The 22,213-nt window shown below is 42.2% G+C and overlaps 1 protein-coding gene across 1 annotated transcript in view; it reads left to right on the top strand.

The window, feature by feature from the left end:
- Positions 1 to 22,213, top strand: part of SYT1 (synaptotagmin 1) — a 1,065,451-nt gene that overhangs the window by 449,273 nt on the left and 593,965 nt on the right. Inside the window, exon 4 of the mRNA XM_029597128.1 lies at positions 361 to 417. The gene's annotated coding sequence lies outside the window, so the exon portion shown is untranslated. The remainder of the gene's footprint in view (positions 1 to 360; positions 418 to 22,213) is intronic.

The raw sequence follows: 22,213 nt of genomic DNA, 5'->3' as shown, positions 1-22,213 counted from the left end.
AGTAAAACAAAAAATTGATATATTTTCAGTTACGCAGGGGTGAAATTTTTTTTTTTATAAGCTTATGGAGAGATGACAATAACTCTAACATTCATGATTATTTCATGTTTTAAATATTCCTGTTTCTTGTCGGCATAATTGCAGATGTGGCTTTTACTTAAATGCTTAAAACCCAGAGTCCAGAAGTGTGCATTATTTGTTTCACCTAACCATTTATTCATCCCCACCAGTGAAACCTATGCAAAGATAACTGCCTGTGCGTGACCTTAAAGATCGCCAAGGGAAAATGAAACTGGCATAAAAGCCAGCATGCTACTGTATTTATAAGGTATATTAATTTGATTGCCCTCTTCCTTGCAGTGAAATAAAAGCCTGAAGTAAGAAGAGCACGAGATCACCGAATCCACAGTGGGAACAGTAAGTAGCCTAATGTCAGACACGTTGCTAAACTGCTGCCACAGATTCTAGGATGGTGACCATCCTAGGATGCCGCAGATAATTACTTCTTCTGAAGTTCTCCTCTCTTGCTTTATACAAGGTCAGAAGAAATGAGTGCACTATGTAGTTGCAGCTTCCTTGGGAAACTCAGCTGTATTTCTCCAGTGGATTGCGACTCACTTCTCCTCTAATCCCCTTAGATAAGAGGGTATGATAAGGCATGCAATGAATCTTTATACCAGGGAGTGCATTTCTATTGCTTCTATCTTATCAAATATGGACTATTTTAATATACTAAAAGGCAGGGGGTAAAAAAATCCAAACAACTGAGGATAGTGTTTTGCTTAGCTCAGTCTGAAGGGCTCCTAGTAACTGTGACACAAAGGGTTACTGTATATATTGGTCTAGTAGTCTCTTTACAATCATCATTAGTGCAAAGAAGGATTTCTGTAGTGAGCTTTCAGTGTATGATGTTTTTCTCTATTCCATAATGACTGGACTCAGCATTTTCAGACTGCGTGTGTGTGTGTGTTTTTATTTTTTTAATTTTATGTAATATTGAAGGAGCAAAGAGGTTCTTGTAGTTTTGGCACTTCAGGCAGTCAAATGCTTGAGCAGAGAAAAGCATAAATAGGGCAGACAGCAATTTGGTTTTCAGAGAACCCGTCGACAATACTACCTTTTGGGGTGCGTCGCTTTCCCTTCCGATGTTGTGGACGCTGCTGCGGATGACGTTGGTGTTATTAACAATAGGAAATCTGCAGGGTGTACTGACAGGGTGCTTGGGCTTACTATTTATGTGCGTGGTGCAGCCCGAGTCTGTCAAACTCCTCTCCCTCCCTTCCTCAGCTAGAAAGAATTCTGAGCTGGGAGATGTGAGATACGAAATATCTGACATTATTTACTGCATTATCCAGCTTCCATGGCACATATGATCTCCGCAGAAGGGATTTGTGAACGTTTGCAAAGCATGAAATATGGATGAGCTACTGCAATTTATTTTTGAAGCTTGACCTGCAAAGGATAGTGTTTTGTCACTGGAAAAGGGTGCAGACAAGTCAATTAGAATTTTGACTTGAAGAGCCAGGCTTCAGTTCTTAGCAGCACATCCATGAAGGAGAAGCACATTGCTATTTAAATCCTATCATGTATTTTTATTTATTTATTTTAAAAATGCATTCCCTGCTCTCATCCATAGTTCGAGGAGGGGTAGTATAAAACATTACAGTGGGGTTGAAAAATGAAAAATATATTAACAAATACTGTTTTTCTTCTACCAAACTCTACTTCCACATTGCACTCTCCCCAACACACCAAAACATAACTACAAACCCACACGCACCCACCCACCCACCCACACACACACACACACACACACACACACACACACACACACACACTTGTCATCTGGCCTGAAGACTTTAAACATGAAATCTGATCTTAAAAACATTGTATTAAATTTTGTAGCCAGGCAAAGCTAATTCATCCATATTTTGTAGTCTCTGTCACATCCTATTTCCCTTTTCCCTAAGGCAGAAATAACCTGTGAGAACCTTTTTTTTAACAGTTTCCTCCTGTCAATTTTGTAGCTATGGTGTTGCAATAGAATATAGATTTTCAACTACCGAATATATAGTTCTAAAATAAAACTCTTCATTAGTTCCTTATGTGATTTGCTTGGATAAATTCTCCAGGCATTCTTTCTAAAAAGGATAAGTTTCAAACAAATGCCCATATTTATGTGCACATGGGTTCACGCACACTTCTCTTGAGATAAAATGCATGTAACTTTTGCACAGAAGTTGCATGTGTAGGGTCGCACATAAAAATGTACATGTGCATGTATCATATGCATGCATGCTACTGCTATACACAACTTCCAGTTCTTCTGGGATGGGGTCATTCTGTGATGCCACCACGAGCTCGGCAGCCAAACTTCACCACCAGGGATGTTGCCCACCTGACGTCCAAGGTGGTGGAGGATCAGAGAATCCTGATCCCGATCCAGGAAAGATGGAGGAATCTGCACCAGAACAAGGAGGCCTGGCACTGCTCTCAAATTGTTTAACTGTGGGGTAAATAGAATGTAGTTAGTAGGGGTAGGGTAGGTTAGGGTTTGCATAGTGGGTCACTAGGGGAGCTAAAGGAGTATGGGAATGGGGACAGATTAGAGTGTGCATGGAGGGTCACCAGGGGGCCCCAATGTGGCCTACAAATAGGGAACAAGTCAACAGGCATGTTTGGATATGATAATAGATGTACATTGTTATGGTTCTCTGAAAATAGACGCTTAGAGCCAACAGCTGTAGAGAAAAGCTTTTTTATTTAAATGCTATAAAATAATATCAATCTTAAATATTTTATTTATTTTTTATTTTTATTTTATTTATTTATTTTTGTAGACCGACATTAAACATGGGTATCACATCGGTTTACATGATAACTTTTGTGATAATGCGACGGCGGTCATATTATCTTTACATTGTAACATTGTAAAAAAAATACAACTACGTATAGATTTAACAGTTATAACATTATAAACGTTGATTAACAAACGTTAATAAGTTTCTTAACATTGTCATTAAATACATGGCACGGTGAGAGACCAAAGCAGCACCAGCAGTAGCCACTCTACCCCATGGCACAATGAGAGGACCAAAGAAACACAAATACTGGAAAGCGTACCCCATGGCACCGTGAGAGGCCAAAGCAGCTCTAAAAGGGACAGGCATACCCCCACGCACACTGTGAGAGGACCAAAGCAGCACCAACAGTGGTAAAAGATAAACATAGTATGAGCATGTCTCCCAGAGAAATACAAAGGAGCACAAGTGATCCATCTCCTTACCAGCAATTTAACTACAGCAGCAATATCTGATCTCGCCAGTTACCTCCGATCATTGAGTCCTGTGTCCACTACTGCAGAAGCTTTGGTCCTCCTGGGCTCTGTCTTCTCTTGAATGCTGAGGAGAGGCCCTGTCATAGATGCATTCCATTGGGGCAGGAGTCCTTCCACGTACTGTGGCATCTAATGCCCCTACTGGGGAAAGGGCAGCCTTTCTTGCCAGCCCCTGACCTGGTTCCTATGGAAATGAAGAGGAGGATGTTATTGCTGGCTGCTGATACCCAAGTTGATGTCATCAAACAAGGTCTGCGATGACAGGCCATTGTTGATACAACAAACAGAAAAAGGGAACCCAAAAGATGTGGAAATCCTATACAGAAAATACATTTTACATTATGAAATTAAAGAAAAGGTGTCAGCAAGCTTGAAGATGTGCCCCGCTAACTCAGGCAAGGACCATCCGGACAGTTCAATCATCCTCCTTAATGATTGTCCATATATATTTTTAAGTGTTTTTTTGGCAGATAAAAATTGCAACAGTCTGCATAAATAATCACTGAGCCCAAAACTGCCAGTGTTTCACTGTAGCCAGCTTCTTCAGGGGTGTCCTTTATAATTTGTAAGATTGTTGTCTTTAACGTAACCATATATAAAATTAAAACTCCATCAAAATATAAATTAGAAAAGTACTTACCTGCAAGTCAGAATTATCATTCATACCATACCAATGGTCTCAAGGAGATGTGTAGCAGGCAGCAGAGGAAACAATGTCCTTTTAAATGTCAAAAATGACGTAGTTTGTCCTAAATGAAGGATCACCTGGGGGTCAATGGAATGTAAGTAAGTATCATGACATCAGTTCAGGGAAGTCATCCCAAAAAAACACTCAGGTCTAAATCGGCATTCAATCCATCAGGTCCAAAACAGTGTAATTTTTAAATCTCTTGTTGCTCTGACGATTTAAGTCACCTCCATGCCAGTGTGGGAATACTTGATCAATGACGCACATCAAAGGAATGATGCAATTCTTCATAATGAGCTACCAATGGTGCATTCTGCCGATTATATGCTAGGCAGGAGCGATGTTCAATTGTGCATGTCTTAAACATATGCATAGCTTTATCCATATAGATATTTTTCCATGGACACTCAGTCAAGTAAACTACAGATGACCAGCATGGTTACTAGGTTTTATTTATTTATTTAACAGATTTTCTATTCCGACATTAAAATACATATCATATCGGTTTACATAATAACAATAGATAGAAAATACAAATAACAGGGGGAGGGGAGGGGGAGAACTAAGAACAGGGGGTCAGAGGGGGTCAGAGGGGGTGACCCCAAACTAAGATAGAAGGAGAGAAGGCGAGAGGAACAGTAACAAGGTTAATTAAATGTGTAAGAGTACATTATATACAAATGGAGCCAGGGATCAGTGGAAGCAATTATACAATTAAGTGAGGTGAAAGAGGCTATTTTAGCCAAATAACATCCTTCAAAAATTGGAAGGATCCAGCTGATGAAAATAGGAAAAAGCATAAGCATTGTCAAGTTAAGTGTAAAACACTGATAAGTCAGGTTAAGAGAGAATTTGAAATGACGTTGGCTGTAGAAGCAAAAACTCATAATAAAAACTTTTTAAAATATATCCAAAGCAAGAAACCTGTGAGGGAGTTGGTTGGACTGTTAGATGACCGAGGGGTTAAAGGGGCTCTTAGGGAAGATAAGGCCAGTGCAGAAAGACTAAATTAATTCTTTGCTTCTGTGTTTACTAATGAGGATGTTGAGGAGATACCAGTTCTAGAGGTGGTTTTCAAGAGTAATGAGTCAGATGAATTTAACAAAATCACTGGGAACCTGGAAGATGTAGTAGCCCAGATTGACAAACTAGAGTAGCAAATCACCTGGACCGGATGGTATGCACACCAGTGTTCTGAAGAAACTAAAAAATGAAATTTCAGATCTTTTAGTTAAAATTTGTAACCTGTCATTAAAATCATCCATTGTACCTGAAGACTGGAGGGTGGCCAATTTAACCCCAATATTTAAAAAAAGCTCCAAAGGCAATCAGGGAAACTATAGACCAGTGAGCCTGATTTCAGTGCCAGGAAATATAGTGGAAACTATTGTAAAGATCAAAATTACAGAGCATATAGAAAGACATAGTTTAATGGGACACAGCCAGCATGGCTTTACCCAAGGCAAGTCTTGCCTAACAAATCTGCTTCATTTTTTGAAGGGGTTAATAAACATGTGGATAAAGGTGAACCGGTAGATGTAGTGTATTTAGATTTTCAGAAGGCGTTGACAAAGTCCCTCATGAGAGGCTTCTAAAAAAACTAAAGTCATAGGATAGGAGGTGAATTCCTTTTGTGGATTATAAACTGTATTCGTAGAGGAATTCTGCGCAAACAAATTTAAAATTCTGCGCACAAAAACTTAAAATTCTGCAAAATTCTGCAAACTTTATATTGGTCAAAATAACACAATTTACATGACAGCCTTTAAGTAATTACATTTTTAATTAATACAGAAAAAAGTTATTAATTAAAGATGCAGAATTTGAAATATTTTGAGCAGAATTTCCCTAGAAATTCACTGTAAGAGTGTCCCTTCCACTCGTTCTCCCTACTCCCCTAGCCACTTTGCCCTCTCAGGCCCCAATTCCTCCACCTGCCAGTATCTCTCCCCTCCACCTCTAGACTCAACCCCTTCCACCTTATTGCCAGTCCCAGAGTTTGACCCCGTTCTCAGTACTGCCCCTCACACAGGCTCCCTCTGTCCCTCCCTCTCTCACATACATGCGCCCTCTCTCTAATACTCACACCCTAAGAACATAAGAACATAAGAAAATGCCATACTGGGTCAGACCAAGGGTCCATCAAGCCCAGCATCCTGGTTCCAACAGTGGCCAATCCAGGCCACAAGAACCTGGCAAGTACCCAAAAACTAAGTCTATTTCATGTTACCATTGCTAATGGCAGTGGCTATTCTCTAGGTGAACTTAATAGCAGGTAATGGACTTCTCCTCCAAGAACTTATCCAATCCTTTTTTAAACACAGCTATACTAAATTGCACTAACCACATTCTCTGGCAACAAATTCCAGAGTTTAATTGTGCGTTGAGTAAAAAAGAACTTTCTCCGATTAGTTTTAAAAGTGCCCCATGCTAACTTCATGGAGTGCCCCCTAGTCTTTCTACTATCCGAAAGAGTAAATACGGTAACCGATTCACATCTACCCGTTCTAGACCTCTCATGATTTTAAACACCTCTATCATATCCCCCCTCAGACGTCTCTTCTCCAAGCTGAAAAGTCCTAACCTCTTTAGTCTTTCCTCATAGGGGAGCTGTTCCATTCCCCTTATCATTTTGGTAGCCCTTCTCTGTACCTTCTCCATCGCAATTATATCTTTTTTGAGATGCGGCGACCAGAATTGTACACAGTATTCAAGGTGCGGTCTCACCATGGAGCGATACAGAGGCATTATGACATTTTCTGTTTTATTCACCATTCCCTTTCTAATAATTCCCAACATTCTGTTTGCTTTTTTGACTGCCGCAGCACACTGAACCGACAATTTCAATGTGTTATCCACTATGACACCTAGATCTCTTTCTTGGGTTGTAGCACCTAATATGGAACCCAACATTGTGTAATTATAGCATGGGTTATTTTTCCCTATATGCATCACCTTGCACTTATCCACATTAAATTTCATCTGCCATTTGGATGCCCAATTTTCCAGTTTTCCAGTCTCACAAGGTCCAGTTTTCCAGTCTCACCCTCATACAGGCTCCCTCACTCTCTTGCTCACACACACACACATCCCCTCATACAGGGTCCCTCTCTCTTGCATACACACCCACACAAGCTCCCTTTTTTTTCCCTATATGCATCACACATACATCCTCACACAGGCTACCTATGTCTCTCTTTCACGCAACTCTTCACATAGGTTCTGTCTCACACATACACAATCCCTTCACACAGGCCAGCACCCTCACATACACACGATCCCTTTTTCATACACACAAGCTCCCAATCTCACATACATACACACGCCTTCACAATCTCCTCATATGGGCTCCCTCTCTCTGAAACCCACACTCAAGCATCCCTCCACTCTCTTACCTCCCATGCTCTCTCTCTCACCTCCCCTCCCCCATATCCCCTTCCCCTCTCCTCTCTCTCACACACACACACACACACACACACATTCTTTCTCACCGGGGCCTTTAACTTTGCCGCGAGCGAAGCACACTCCATTTGCGGCACACAGGGGCCTTCCATCTTCACCATGAACGGCGCACCAGGGCCTTCATCTTTGCCGCGAACGGCGCAAGTCCTGCAGCACACACGGGCCTTTGTCTTTGGGCGCTCCATTCGTGGCATGCCGGGGTCTCCTCTGCTATTTTCTGCGCAGAAAATGGCAATTCTGCACAGGGGGGGAATTCTGCGCAAATTCTGCACTCCGCAGTAGCGCAGAATTCCCCCAGGACTAAAACTGGTTAAAAGACAGGAAACAGATTAAATAGTCAATTTTCTCAGTAGAAGAGGATAAACAGTGGAGTGCCTCAGAGATCTATTCTTGGACTTTTCAATATATTTTATTTATAAATGATCTGGAAAGGAATATGACGAGTGAGGTAATCAAATCTGCAGATGATACAAAATTATTCAGAGCAGTTAAATCACAAATGGATAGTGATAAATTGTAGGAGGACCTTGCGAGACTGGTAGATTGGGCATCCAAATGGCAAATGAAATTTAATGTGGACAAGTGCAAGGTGATGCATATAGGGAAAGATAACCCTTGCTGTAGTTACACAATGTTAGGTTCCATATTAGGAGCTACCACCCAGGAAAAAGATCTAGGCATCATAGTGGATAATACATTGAAATTGTCGGCTCAGTGTGCTGTGGCGATCAAAAAAGAAAACAGAATGTTAGGAATTATTAGAAAGGGAATTGATAATAAAACAGAGGATGCCATAAAGCCTCTGTATCGCTCCATGGTGAGACCGCACCTTGAATACTGTATGCAATTCTGGTCGCCACATCTCAAAAAAGATATAGCTGCACTGGAGAAAGTGCAGAGAAGGGCGACCAAAATGATATGGGGCATGGAACAGCTGCCCTATGAGGAAAGGCTAAAAAGGTTAGGGCTGTTCAGTTTGGAGAAAAGACTGAGGTGGGATATGATAGAAGTCTACAAAATCATAAAAGGACTTGAGCAAGTTAATGTAAATCGGGTATTTACTCTCTCAGATAATAGAAGGACCAGGGGCACGCCATGAAGTTAGCAAATAGCTCATTTAAAACAAATTGAAGAAAATTATTTTTCACTCAGTGAATCCTCTGGAATTCATTGCCAGAGGATGTGGTTAGTGAAGATAGTGTAGCTGGGTTTAAAAAAGGTTTGGATAATTTCTTGGAGGAGAAGTCCATTAACTGCTAATAATCAAATTGACTTAGGGAATAGTCACTGCTATTACTGGCATCAGTAGCATGGGATCTACTTATTGTTTGGGTACTTGCCAGGTACTTGTAGCCTGGATTGGCCACTGTTGGAAGCAGGATGCTGGTCTTGATGGATCCTTGGTTTGACCCAGTATGGCAATTTCTTATGTTCTTATGACATTAAGTTACATTTGTTAAAGAGATACTGAAATTCATCAAGGTTATTATCAAACATGATGTTGTCATAGAAAAATGTGCACCTTGCGCACGCCGAGCCCTAGGGGAGTCCTGATGACTTTCCCCGTTCCTTCCGAGGCCGCTCCAAAATCAGAGCGGCCTCAGAGGGAACTTTCCTTCCGCCCCCCCCCACCCCCACCTTCCCCTCCCTTCCCCTATCTAACCCGCCCTCCAGCCCTATCTAAATCCCCCCCCACCTTTGTTTTATTATTTACGCCTGCCTCTGGGCAGGCGTAGGTTGCGCGCGCCGGCACGTAATCCCTGGGCCCAGCAGCAGTGGCAAGGCCCCTGGCCATGCCCACGCCCACGCCCCTCCCCTCCCATGCCCCACCCCCTTTTTCAAGCACCGGGACATACGCGCGTCCCAGGGCTTGCTCGCATCGCCGGGCCTATGCAAAATAGGCTTGGCGCGCAGGAGCGGATTCTCGGGGTTAGACACCTAACTTACGCACGTAACCCTTTGAAAATCCGCCCCATTGTGAATTTGTAAGATCCCTCAGTTCCATAGAATAGAGGCACAAATAGCACATGCTTGTGGTGAAAACAGAAGCACACAAGTGCAGTGTGAAGAACTCTCTGATGTCCGAGGTAGGAACAGCCATTCACAGTGGCTGAAACTAAATCTCAAGAAGGCTTTCCTAATACATGATTTTGGATACCCTGTCACCAAAAATCTATCAAAAAGAGATTTTTGCTTGAACCTTAAACTCATTAGTGGATGAACACACATGACAAAGCCTCAAAATCTGACTTAAAGGCAAACTGTCCTTTAGGGCACGAGAATGACTGCTGGAAAATGCAACAGGGTATTAGAACTGACTGGTGATATAATGAAGTGGAAAATCCAAAAGGCATCTTATATATGAGTATATCCAAAAATGGTATCTGTTGAGAGTATATATTAGCAGTACACTTCAGATGACAATTCAAGGAGTTCAGCCAACATAGAAAATCATTGAAAATTGCAATAGATCCTGTACAAAGAACAAAAATATCATCAATGTATCATTTCCATGGCACAATGTGGGGCCCAAATGGACAGTCAGGAAGCCATTGGGCCTCAAAAGATCCCATGAACAGGTTAACCAGGTCAGGAGCCATGGTAGTACCCATGGCCATGCTACAAACTTGTTGAATGCAAAACAATTTTTCTTAAGAGCGAAGTCCAATAGACCAATCAAAAAGTCAGTAGGTATTCGCTGAGGCTGTATACATTATTCAAGAACTCGGGTGGCCACAATAATGGCTTCATCCTGCGGGATATTAGTGTAGAGAGCTTCCACATTTAATGTAATCAAACTCAAATCAGTAGTTTCCATATTCATATTTTTCCAAAAGGATGATCAAAGTTTGCGAGTCTCGGACATAGGATGATATCAAAGGTACAAACTGTGCCAGATTGAGTGTCCATGCAAAAAGATCTATGTGAGTAAAACTATACGTATGATTAAGACATACTTGACTGAACTAGCATCATTCCTGCCTAGCACATAGCTGGCAGAATGAACCATTGGTAGCTCATTGTGAAAAGAACTGCATCATTCCTTTGATGAGTTATGCTTTTGTTCCCACACGGTCATTGAGATGACTTAAATCGTCAGTTGTTGTGGTTAGAGCAACAATGGATTTACAAATTACACTCTTTTGGACCTGATGGATTGAATGCTGATTTAGACCTGAGGGGTTTTTTTGGATGTCTTCCCTGAGCTGATGTCATGATATTTACTTACGTTCCATTGACCCCAGGTGATCCTCCGTTTGGAACGTACTACGTCATTTTTGACATTGAAAAGGACATTGGTTTCCTCTGCTGCTTGCTACACAATATGAATGATAATTCTGGCTTGCAGATAAGTACTTTTCTAATTTATCTTTTGTTAGAGTTTTAATTTTATATATGGTTACGTTACAGACAACAGTCTTTCAAATTATAAAGGACACCCCTGAAGAAGCTGGCTACAGCGAAAAACTGGCCATGTTGGGCTCGGTGATTATTTATGGGCTTGCTGATTATTTATCAAGACTATTGGGATTTTTATCTGCTAAAAAAAATATATGGACATTAAGATGGATAATTGAACTGTCCGGATGGTCCTTGCCTGAGTTGGTAGGACACATCGTCAGGCTTACAGTCACCTTTTCTTTAATTTCATAATGTAAAATGTATTTTCTGTTGAGCATATAAGAATTGCACCTCTTTTGTTTGTATTATCTGTTTGGGGCTACCGTTGCTCTCTGTTTGTTTAGGCCATTGTTGATGACATTGTTTCAAGGGAGATATTGGGGGCAGAAGGATTAGGTAGGAGGGCCAATAAAAGCATGATATTGGACCAGGTTTGGCCCACGGGCCATAGTTTTCCCACCCTTGTGCCAAAACATCTAAACTTATTACAGTATTATTGGGGATCGGGATGCCAAATGACCACTTATTTTTATAAAACCTAATCTAAAAGCATGTAAAAAATGAGTGGATTGTGTAATTATGAACTATTTAAAATTTTTACTTTTCTTTTTTTTTTTTTTACCCCTCATCTATCTGAGAAAGGTTGTGGATGTCAAAAACTTGACATCTCCTTCCATCTCATCTACAATGCAATTGTCTTTAATGGTCCCAGTCTTATTATGGTTTAAAAGAGAAAGAGAGCGAGGGAAATATACAATTTGATGGCAGTGGCGGAGGGAATAATGGTGTTGCAGAAGAAGGGAAAATACCTCAGTGTGCATCCTACAAGAGGTGCCTGCCCGTCATCCCCACACAGTTAACTGCAATCAAATTTCATCTGCCTCTACACATATTTTGCTTTATGGTATAATTGACAGCTTTGATGGGGTTTAATGGCTTTCTGGTTAATGACAGTTATTTTTCCCTATTATTCAGGCATAATAAAGACAAATTCATGTAATATACCATGCATTAGGAAACTGCACAAATCAGCAATCAGTATAGGACGGTGCTGGCACAAGCAAGGTCTGTTACAATGATATCAGAGTGGACTGAGCCTGCCGAATGTAATTGTGGGGGCAGTCTCACTCCATTACTCCAACAGGAATTGAATTCATGTTTTACTTATTAGCTCACAAGCATGCTAGAAAGTAATAGAATTACAGTATGTTTACTATAATTTCTGGGTTAGAAGCAACAGCGGTTGAATATTCAGGCCATATCCTCCTGCATTGGCAATGAACAATCCCTATCAGTAGATTGGAGGATTTTTTTTTTTTTTGACCCAGCAGTTGCCTCCTGCTCCTTTGTACTTCCAGCTCAGTCAGAAACAGGTGTTGGGATATGGAACCCTGGACCTTCATTCACAGCTACCCAGGAATATTTAGTGCACTCATTGCAGCAATGTACCAAGGCCCCTTCCAGAGCCTTGCCATCATTTATTTATTTATTTGTTTACTTATTTATTTAAAAATGTTTCTCTACCGTTTTTACAAACAATGTTTAATCAAAACGGTGTACAAAAATATCATTCTAAGAAAGAAAAATAAGAAACATCACAATATCACAAAAAATGTAAATATATAATAAAAAATTAAAAAACATAAAACTATTAAAAAAGACAACTTAGCATAATACTAAAAAAAAAAAGTGATATGGTGCCATTGCAATTGAGCCAAAAATGATAATTAAGATTTTTTGGAAAATTATATTATTTAGTGGATGTAATTTTAAATGCAAGTTGAAAGAGATGTGTTTTTAATGATTTTTTTGAAGTGATCATGAGCTCTATATCCAGCTACTATAGGCTGCTCTTGCACAAGGACCATGAATCCCTTCCCCGCCCCATCCCCAGATGCTTTGAGCACTGCTTCTGCAGCATCCCTGCCTAACCCAGGCAGCAAAAGAAACCAGACTGGGAATCACCGCCAAGGACCCGCCACACGAACCACTGGGCCTGCCCCAATGCACGTTACCAACTTTTCATTATGTTGTAGGTATAACCTGAGAAAATATTTTAGTCAAATCTGCTTGATTGACCCCATTAATACCCATTAAAATAATCATACATTATCTATTTTTGTGATAATCAATTATAGGATGCAAGAATCGCAGAAGTGATGTTTTGTAAAAAAAAACCCAAAAACAAAACCGCAGGACTGCTTCTATGGCCAAGTCCATAAGCAAAGCAGGTCAAGCAAAACTGACCGATACACGGGGGGTAACCTGCACGGCGCGGCAGAATCTACCATGGGACGCTTGCTGGGCAGACTGGCTGGTCCATCGGTCCTTTTCTGCCAATGCTTCTATGTTTCACTCGCACTCGCTCAGTTCCTGTGCTCACTTTAGGTTCCCAGGGCACAGGGAGGCTCGGGCTCTGCACTCGCTGTCTCTTTCCTTCTGGTACAGAGCAGATGCTCCCAGGGCCAAACCACTCTCAGGTTCCTCTCCTCTTCCATCCCTCCTTCTCCTCAGGGTCCTCTCTTTCATTTCTTCCCATTTTGTTTTGTAACCCCTTTCCTTTCTCCTGTCTTCCTCTCATCCAAGCTCATCTCTTTCCCCCTTTCTCTCCCAGTTCCTCTCCCAGCTCCTCTCCTCCTTCCTCCTCAGGTTCCTCTCCCTATTTCCCTGTGATCTGCATCTCGCCTCTCTCCATGTGCTCCGATCCCCTTCTAAATCCCAGAGTCCAGTTCCCTCTCCTGCCCGCTCATGGAGACGAAATTGTCACCAGGGGGGGGCCCATAATTTGAAGTTATGCCACCTCAGAGAGAGGATACCCTAGCCCTGCGTTGTCTCTTTCCTCCTTGGCAACGTTCACAGTCCCACAGCAATTTTTTTTTTTTTTTATAAAGTTTACGCTTGGATAATTTTTTTCCTGGAATATTTTCCCTTCCTGAAGGTGCAGGAAGTTAGATCCTTTTACCAGTGATGGCCTGTTTCCAAGTTCTGCCAGCAAACTAGTTGCTTTATTCATTTTTTTGCCCAAAATGTATATCCAGCCCTAACGTCCCCAATCAGCTGCTGAAGGCAGCGTATTTTGCTACTTCGCCATTGGTGTCAAATTGAAACCTACAGGAAAAAAAGTGCAAAAAAAGTGTTATTTCTCACCGGTGAAACCAATACTTTATGGAATCTTCACTTTCAAGGTGAAGTTTTTCACACATTTCTTTGTGGAAGCAAAAGAGCAGATGCGTATGCTGTATTTAGCCTAGCAGAACTATTTCCATTCAGTTAGGGATACTTTAGTGCATAGTGTTTTCTTTGCCGAGATATATATATTTTTTTTACCTGTGAAATATCAGGCTCGATTCGGTCCCAATCCATCAGTGTCAGGAGCCTCTCTCTCAGAATGACACACAGTAGCCCCCTACACTGTAAGAAAAGGTTTCCACAGTGACCTCATTTGGAGAAGGATTGGAATAAATTGACTGCTGGCTGGCATACAAATCCCACTTCTCAGGTGACTACTCTGTTCTGCCCCACCTCTCCGCCAGCTTGCTGTATAAAAGTTTTGGTTTTTGTTTTTTTTTTCACGTATCAGATTTCTGTTAGGCTCCATCCCCCGATGGAATAGGGGACAGATTTCACGAAAGAGAAGGGGGTTTGGTTTTCACACACATCTCTTATTGGGAGAAACTTAGTGGGCAGCTCTAGAAGACCTACGAATTTTATTCTGATATATCAGACAGCCGTTCTACATGGTTTTTGTAATCTGGAAAAAAACTGTCGGAACTTGATTCTATTGACGATAAATCCCGGGGATATATATATATATATGTCTGTGTGTGTATATACTTTTTTTGTGTTTGTTTACAGATCTCAGCTGGTGAAGAGGATTCAGAAACTATCCTTGGGGCTAAAAATGTATTTTGCTTTGCATAAGAGCTAGGCAAGCAAGGCTTTTAATAAAATATAGTTACGTCTGATGGTAAAAAGACAAGAAGAAAGCAGTTTAGTCTAGTTCATAACAGCAGGAAAGTATTAAATCTCCTTTCTACAGGTTCTAAATGACAGTTGATATAGAATATATGGCGTTTGATTGACTCATTATTTTTCCCTCTGAATGGGAGAAATTCCTTGGTAAATCAGGCCGATGGAGTGTTGTATAGAAGCGATCCAAAGGCAGCAAGGTTTATCCAGGACTGGTGCAAGAGTATTTATGCCCTAGGTCAGGGATGGGCAATTCCGGTCACCGAGGGCTGCAAACCAGTCCGGTGTTCAGAATATCCCTAGTGAATACGCATGAAATACATTTGCATACAACTGAGGCAGCATGCACTGCAAATCTCTCACATGCATATTCATTAGGGATATCCTGAGCACCCGACTGGTTGGTGTCCCTCGAGGATCAGAATTGCCCATCCCTGCCCTGGGTGAACTTTAAGTCATGTCCCCCTCTTCCCCAATCTACCTACTGGCGGTGATGGCTCCAGCCGGATGCTCCCTTCTTTGGCAGATCTGGCCCTGGCACGGCGACCTTCTGGGCCTCATGAAGGCAGGATTTTCATTTGTTTTCATTTTGTTTCATTTTCAAATGGAACTGGACCCCCCCCCCCCCCGAAACCACTTACTACATCTATGGATCGAAGGGGCAGGAATGGTTCCCTTTCACTAAAACAAATGTGCACCCCAAACCTCTCCTCTTACTCCTCTGGCATCATCACCTCATCTTGCCTTCCCTTTCCTCTGCTGCACCCAGCCCTGAATTTGTCAATAGGCACCCATTATGCCTGGGCCTAAGGCACAAACATTTAGGGGGGTAGCAGACTGGCTAAAATGTGCTGCCTTCCCGATCTGCTGAACCTCCTTCAGCCCTCTGCCACCCTGTCACAGAGCCCTACAAGAGGCGGCGGTGTGAAAACACCAAAAGTGCCCAAGGGCGGCAAAAATCCTAAATCCTCCCCTGTCCCCACCACCTTGGCATTATCATATTCCCCCCTGGTATCATCCCCCCCTACCCCCATGATGCATTCAGATGTCCCTCTTCCCACACTTCCTGGCACATTCGTCGGTCCCTTCCTTCCTTCTCCCGCTGGTCTTCCTCTGCAGTAGGAACGTCACAGGGCCAGCAGGTCTCCTGTGCTTAGGGACGTTTGCAGAGGAAGCGGAAGCAGCAGCAGCAGAGAAGTGCTGCCCTCTGACTCCCCCTCCCAGAGGGAGGACGCCCTGGAGGTGAAGGGAGAAAGAGACAATGAGGCATCACCGCGGTCCTTCCTGTTGGGTTTGGCTAACTGGAAGAAAATGTCGCGGCACACCCTGCGCGCCAGTCACGCCACACTAGGGCGATATGACACGGTGGGTGGGAAACGCTGCCACAGAACAAAATGGCGCTGGCCTCAGGGAGACCCCGTGGCACAAGGTGACTGGGGATTACTCCTGCCCCTTAGACTCACAGATGGGGAAAGTGGGGGATTCAGGAGGTTCTGGATGGGGGGTGTTTTGGGAGGCCTCGGTGGCAGCGGGAGCAGATGGGAAGGGCGTGAGTTGAACCCAGCATTTTTTTTCCCCTTTTGTTTGCTTTATCATGCCTTTCTTTTTTTCGTTTGTTTCTTTTTAAATAGAGAAAAGGAAACAAAACTACAAACGAAAAAAATAATAAAACAGAGCAAAATGAAAAAATGTTCTGTGAAAGCCACAATAAACCTAAACAACAAAACATTCCATGTCAATGTCACCTCTTGGATCATCCTTGCCAGGCAGCTATGATTTACATTTTAATTTGCCTTCTGCTAAATTTAGGATACATTTACTAAGCTGCGATAAGAGTATAAGACATGAAAAACAACATTTATCGCATGATATACGTTTATAGTGGTGATATCACATGATATTTTTCCTAAAATCCCATCCCATATTGAAATGAGCTGCTTTGCATGCATAACATTTGCAGATGAATGCTAAGCAGCTCATTCTTACCTAATTTAATGCAAATGAAATAACGAGGCAAGCTGCATTATTTCCTCCAAAAATGAGCTAACTTTTCCCCAGATCATCAGGATATTAACGCATGTACTGATGCTCTGGTGCTGAAATTTAAAGGATCACCAGTGGCCCAAAATTCCCCCCACCCCTCGTAAAATCCCCCTGGGGGTCTGGGCAGGTCTCCCCATACACCCGCTGCCTATCAAGGTGACCCAGCAAGGGGAAAAATACAAACAAATTGAATGAAAAGTTGTGCAGTAACTCCCTGCCCCCTTCCTAAACCCCACCCTTGTCAACAAAAGTTACCCTCTCTGGGTCCAAACGCCACCTCTCCATCATTTCTCTCTTGATCCAAACCCCCTCCAATATCTTAGAATAGGTCCCTATTAGTCTTAGGCTCAGGGGGCATCACTGCCATTTTCCAAAATAGTGTCGACTGGCTTTTGCCCCATGACATGAAAGGAACAAAGGGCCAACCAGTGCCATTTTGAAAGATGGCAGTAACTGGCCCGGAGCGTCTGAGCCCCACTAGACTACCAGAGACCTATTCAAAGATATTGAAGTGTGTGTGTGTGTGGGGGGGGGGGGGGGGGAACCACCTTCTGTTGTAGGGGGAGGGGCAGCATTTGGATTGTGGGGGGGAAATGATGGGGAGGGGGTTTGGACTGGGGCGTTACTATTGTTGATAAGGGTGGTGTTTGGAAAGGGAGCACAGGGGCCTCTCCAAGTGACTTTATCTATTTTTTTTACATTGTTTCCCTGCTGGGCAGGGGCCTACTCAGACCCCTGGAGGGGGATTTTACATGGTGTGTGTGTGTGTACGGGGAGCATTTTATGCCTTGCAAAGGGGGCCACCATCCAGGGCTTTTCCCGTTTCCCCGTGATATACGTTCCCTCTTAAAAACTCTCTGAGAAAAAATATCATGGGGAAGCCAGCGTGTTATTTTTTTCATAGGAATGGAAAAAACAAACAAATACAGGAACCTCCCCCTCTCCTGTTATTTGTCCCCGCCCCACAATAAAATATTGCAGAAAACTAAACCACCCTCTTTATAGGTTATTTTTAGAAACAATTTTTAAGTAACCTACCATCTACATAAAACAAACATGAACCTTTAGAGAAAATCTTAAGAACAGGCATAATTATATTTAGAATAATGATTTATTTTGCATATTTTTGATTGAAAGCCCCTTAACAAGATTATACAGATTGTACAGAAAAATGTTTATTAACATGATTAGATTAAAGATGGAGCTCATTCTACAAAGATATTAATATCAACAGTGTCAGACTGGCATGTTGTGCAGATATAAGGAGTTTGCAGAATTAGATGAGACTGTATCTTTTACGTCTAAGTTAGCTATAATTTGATTCAAGATCCATGGTGCTACTATAATTTGCATACCACCGGTGTTTCCCAGCAAGACTTGGGAATTGTTTAAGAAAATCATAGGAGATTTATGTGCCCCCCAACCCTCACATTTTAGCAGGAAAAAAAAAGATGGAAGCTGCAGAAATATTAGTAAAAAGCAGGGAAGAAACGGGCATAAATGAATTTTGCAAGATTTCATGACCGCCTTGAATATGCTGCTCCCCTACACAGTTCACTGGATGCACTCCAGGCATCAAAAGCTTTCTGCTCCGACTCTCCTCCTCCTACATGAAGCTCTGTCTCTGTTCATTCATCTGGCAATACCTTCAATTCATGGAGGTCAACAAATAATACTGACCAAAAATATTACTTCCGTTGAACTGCATCTTTTCATGAGAAGATGATGTTAAGTTGCCTTATAATCAATCATAACACACATGGTAGAAAAATGTATAGAGCACTAAGCCCCCTCATAGGTGGGTGGCTGTATACATTACCTGACAGCTTTTGACAGGAGAAGGAGAAAGGCGCACTTTTGTAACACGCATTTAATTATAGTTGGATTATGTAAGATGCAGGGAGGTAATGTGACTTGCACAAAGTTACAGAGAGAGTTAGCATTTTATTTAAGATTAGAGTTCTCCTACTTCTAAGCCCTGCACGGCAGACACTAGATTCCTTTTTCTAACACTATGAAAATGATCAAATGAATGGAAGACTGTCTTCATAAATTAATCATATTATGACTTTATGTCTCAAGTAGAGATTTGCTAGCACTTACTGTCAAGCTACGAAGCGATTCTGTATACTTACTCTGTAGTGGTGGTGCTCGTCTCCATGTGCAGTAACACGATGGAATCTAAACAGTCCAGGTCCATGCACAAAATGGTATAAACCTACTAAGCCACACGTACACTTCCTCGAGAGGGGTAGGCAACTGCCAGCCGTCATGGACTTCAATCGGCTCAGATTTCCAGGGTATCCTAATGAATATGCATGAGGTGTATTTGCATGCACACTGTCTCAAGCTCATGCATATTCATTAGTGATAACCTGAAAACCTGAGTGCACAGGCGTCCACAAGGACTAGAGGTTGCCTGCCCTGCTCCCATTCCCAGGATGGATGTCAATAAGACAAAGATTAAGCGAGGGTTACAAATACAGGTCACAAAGACCCATACTTTTAACCCATGCTTAACCTTTGTGAAAGAAACATGAGACTGCCACAGCATGATTTTAAAGGGTAATTGTGTGGCAGGCTTTTATTATCTGGATAATTTCAGGAAAATTAAAGAACATATTTTGTTGCAGCTGTTAAGATCACATTCCTATGTGCTAGTTCAGTTCTTCAGCTGATTATGTTTGTATTGCACAATGTTTCTCTCTTTCCCTTTCCTTCCTACTGCTGTCCTCTCTCCTCCTTCATTGCTGCTCCCCCCTTTCCCCATCCCTGTTTATTGTATTTCGCTCTCTTGTTAATTTGTTACAATGTAAACCGGCATGATGTTCCGACGAATGTCAGTATATAAAAATCAACAAATACAATAAATGTAATCATTTAAATAATTTCTATTGATATGAAATTGATTAATACTTACTTAAAGTGTTCACTTTACCAGCTGTGGCTCCTGAACATTTTATATGGAGGGGCACTGAGGGGGGCACAGTTTCAGGGTGGGCACAATTAAACTGTGCAACTTTTTGCCAGAGGATGTAGTGAAAACAGTGAACATAGCTGGGTTTTTAAAGGGTAGGGATAAATCCCTGGAAGAAAAGTCCATGAACCATTGTTAACCATGCAGACCTGGGAAAACTACTGCTTGTCCCAAGTTATGGACTGGACCTATTCGTTGGGATCCTGCTGGTTCCTTGGGACCCAAATGCCACTGTCAGAGACCGGATGCTGAGATTGATGGACCTTATGGTCTGATCCAGTATCCAGTATTTTTTATGTTCTTATGTTTTTTATGTTCTTATTAAGGCTCATTAATGCATGTTGATTATCAAGCATACTAATGGCTGATGTTAATGGCTTGCAAATGAGGTAAACAGTACAATGCATATGTATTTTACCAACAGAAATTTTAAAAACTAACTACACCTTCTTGTAGATACATTTTCTGCATTAAAGCATATGCAAAGTAATTAGTACAAGGACCTTTTTGTTGTACTAATAGGTAACAAGCTGTTTTGCATAGCATTGCATCTCATTTCCTCATTGGCATAATTTTGCATTAAAACTCCTGCAAGCTAATTTAAAAAAGGCAGGATGGATGGGGAACATTTGTCATTTCATTTCATTTTGGGGGTTGGCTTTTTTTTTTGATTTGATTTGTTTAATGTTCCTGTTTGATTCATTTTCTGAACCGAAATAAACATTGAATAAAAATCGAAAGTTATGCCCGGTCCCCTTATGACTCCCTCCCCTCACCTTTGCATCCTTAAACCCTTACCTCTTTGGTGGCCCTCCAAGAATACAATTCCTGCCACACGAGTTCAGATTTAAAAAGTGATACACATTGGGAAAGTAACCCTTGCTGTAGTTGCACGATGCTAGGTTCCATATTAGGAGCTACCACCCAGGAAAAAGATCTGGGCATTATAGTGGCCAATAGGTTGAAATCCTTGGCTCAGCATACAAAAAAGAAAACAGAAAGGTTAGAAATGATTAACAAAGGAATGGAGAATAAAACACAGAATGTCATAATGCCTCTGTATTGCTCCATGGTGAAGACGCACCTGGAGTACTGTGTGCAGTTCTGGTCACTGCATCTAAAAAAAAAGCATAGTTGCATTGGAAAGGGTACAGAGAAAGGCAACCAAAATGATAAAGGGGAAGGAATGGAAAGGCTAAAGGGGTTAGGGTTGTTCTGCTTGGAAAGAGATGGCTGAGGGGAGATATGACAGAGGTTTAACAGAGTAACATAGAAATGATGACAGAAAAGGATCAAATGGTCCAGCCAGTCTGCCCAGCAAGCTTCTTATGGTAGTGTCTGCTGCGTCTTGCAGGTTACCCCCCATGTTTCTCTTAAGGGTAGCAACTGCTGCTCCGTGCACTTATCCCCAAGTCTTATGATAACCCTTACAAATTTACTGCTAGCAACATTTTAATTGGGTGATGAGCCTTCTTGAATATTCAGGCAGTACTGCTTGATGTGCATTGCTTATGGACTTGGCCGTGGAAGCAGTCCTGTGCTTTTTCACTTATGTCTGCGCATCAGTGCCCCAGACTGTAAAAAAATCAGGGTGCTCGTGTTGGCAGGATCTGAATACAATTCCTCTTTCCTGCCATCTCCCCTCCCTCTGCTCCCCCCCCCCCCCCCCCGGTCGAAGCAAAGAGCAATGTTGCAGAAAGTCGGGGCCCCTTTTTGGTTGCTGTCTGAGTCCAATTCCCCCTTTTCCTCTGCCATTGAAGCAGAGAGCAATGATGGAGATGCATCAAAAGTATCAGGCTTATTGGTTAAGGGTAGTAATCACCCCACCAGCAAGTTACCCCCATGCACTCTTTTCTTTATTTCCATCCTCTTTTCCAGCAGTTCTCAACCGGTGTATTGCCAAGTCCCGGCAGGGGTATCACGGACTTCCTGGTCTCTCACTGCTCTTCCCTCCCTCTCCTTACCCCAGTGAAATGCACACAATTCTTCAATGAACACTCCTGCCGTGCCTGCACAAGCTATCAGCTGTCAGCTATCAGCTATCAGCAAGCCCGGAGAGGAATAGCAGCAGCGTTCATGGAAGCCAGCAACACCAACATGGCCTTTTCTTATTTCCGCCCCGCAACCCGGAAGAGGAAGTGATGTTTAGCGGGTGTGCAGGAAGAAGAAAGGGCCATGTTGCCACTGCTGCAGAAATCATATCCCAAGACTCCCTCCACATCCTGCAATTGTGGGAGCACCTCTGTCTCCTTTCTGAGGCAGTCCTTCACTGTTGCATACCCATGGCAGCTAATCAACGGATTTCCCACACAGCCGCATGGCAGGAAATTCCTGC

The sequence above is a fragment of the Rhinatrema bivittatum genome, chromosome 4, assembly GCF_901001135.1.
Source record: "Rhinatrema bivittatum chromosome 4, aRhiBiv1.1, whole genome shotgun sequence".
Classification (NCBI taxonomy): domain Eukaryota; kingdom Metazoa; phylum Chordata; class Amphibia; order Gymnophiona; family Rhinatrematidae; genus Rhinatrema; species Rhinatrema bivittatum.
The sequence above is the reverse complement of the archived record's forward strand: the minus strand, read 5'-3'. Positions and strand labels throughout refer to the sequence as shown.